The sequence below is a fragment of the Pinus tabuliformis genome, chromosome 2_2 (genome assembly GCF_031772625.1).
Source record: "Pinus tabuliformis cultivar Carrire ecotype Pingquan chromosome 2_2, CPIR1, whole genome shotgun sequence".
Taxonomy (NCBI): domain Eukaryota; kingdom Viridiplantae; phylum Streptophyta; class Pinopsida; order Pinales; family Pinaceae; genus Pinus; species Pinus tabuliformis.
The window spans coordinates 158,540,221-158,542,339 of record NC_142300.1 but is presented as its reverse complement, the minus strand read 5'-3'; positions in this window follow the sequence as shown (position 1 = coordinate 158,542,339).

Sequence of the window (2,119 nt, the reverse complement as noted above, 5' to 3'; positions counted from 1 at the left end):
GTTTCAACAATTTCTTGATTGTAACTGAAACCAACCTCAGGACAGTGAAGGCCTGACATAACCATCAACTCGGGATGAAGTGCCTCAACAGTCTGTGGAGTTTTGCCTTCGTTGAAAGATAGATGAGAAGTAGACAAATTCACCCTATGTGTTTCTGGAAAATGCATATGAAAATTCAAGTGGATTTTCAATGAATAATTGGTCCTCTCTTTTTTCGGATGATGGACTGACATCTAGCGTGTTCTGCGAATGATCAATAATGGGTGCATCCGTAGATGGATATACACATGCGAAGTCATGGATGGAAATTTGACCAAAGATGTCAGGAAAGAACGGAGGAGGCTCAGACAAAAGGGAGTCATCCTTCGCCGAGTGTTGATTCTCAAGCTCCCAGTCATACTCTTCGTTAATGATAGCGCATGTTGGTTGTGCAACACCAACTCTTTCGATGGCTTGATCCTGATTCACAACAAGTGTAGAGTCTGGAATGGAAGAACACATGATAGTATCATCTGGAGGATCATCTGGGTACAAATATGGAGGTTGAGGTACAAAATGCATGTGACAACTCAATGAACTCACAACCAAATCTGCGCAAAAATTAAGTGAAGTGATGTTGGGAGGATGTGACAGTTGAACAGATGTGGGTGCATGTTCTCCTGCATCACTCTGTAGTGGTGGAACTGTTTGATGAGGGGATGGCGAACAGTCACTGGTGAAAATGACCGTATGCATCTGTGATTTCTCAGATCCATCACTAAAGTATGTTGAGTGATGCTTGGGCTCAAACTACTTCATGGGATGGACTGATTTGTTAATATAGTACTAGAACCTATCCCAGAGACAAGGAAATTTCATCTGGATTTTTGGAGCTTGAAACTTCAAAAGACGGAAGCGTTGCAAAAAATCCATAGGCGATTCATGTGGGGCCTTTTGTTGTTGTAACAATTTTTGGTCAAGAGGTTCCCGATCAAAATGATGGAAAGTATATTCAATGAGATCATAGAATTTCTCAAGTGAGTGCACACTGTCAGCCGGTAGGATGCAACACCACCGTTGTGGGGATTCACGAAGTGTGTATGCAAGCATCAGGCTGGCCTCTTCGTCAGAACATCCATCTTCCTCGTCAAGCATGGCAAAGAAGTGTTGTAAGAACACAGGCCATGCCACTTCGCCTTCACCATCATACATGAATTTAGACAAGAGATCAAAAAACTCCCTCGTGATGTTGAGAGGTTCGGCATGCGAAAAACATCGTGGAGGGGTGAGTGTAATAGAATCCATGATATATGTGCAAAGGTTCAAAATACTGTGAGAGGACATAACTTGTCATCTAGCCTTCCTTCTAGCGCCAGAAATGTTGAAGGTGTTGGGCCCGCCAACATGTCAAGGGATCTCCCCGGTAAGAAGTCCCAACTAGACCTCAGATCGTTTGGTATAGGAGTCCCTGCGGTGGGTCATATGGTATTGCTTTGACCGCGGTTTCGCAAAGATGCAAGTAAGATGTCCCTGTTGGTAGCAAGGGTGTGACATATGCAACAAGTCAAGGAAGGTGCATGAACGGTTCTAACACACGGAGAGTGAGGTGAGTGCGCCCCTTGGAAACCTATGAAAGCACGTAGTTAATAAGGGAACACAATAGCAAAGATGCATCACAACATGGAAGGCAAGTAAGCTAGCAATCCAAAATGATGATTAAACCAACAACACATTTAAGTAAGATTCATACATACATATATAGAAAATAGCTACACATGCATGCGTAAGCAAACAAATACATATATCATTTAGAGTAAACAAGATAGCTGAAATACAATATGACATATTCATGAAACAAGCTGGCTCTATTATATTAAGAAGTGTAATTTCCAATCGTACAATACAACCATGACCAACCACTAGTTCTAATAGTGGAACGTTACAGTCACTGCCGCCTGCTCCTCCAAAGAGATATACTATCTCTGCATAGTGGAGAATCCAATGCTTGTTACAATATTGTCCAAGCTCTCTCTAAGACACCCCTATCAGAAGCTTGGATGACAAAAAGCCTCTACAATGAGTTATGAGGGACTATATATAGAAAAGGGTGGGGTGGCCCTTGACATTCCCCTTTGTGACA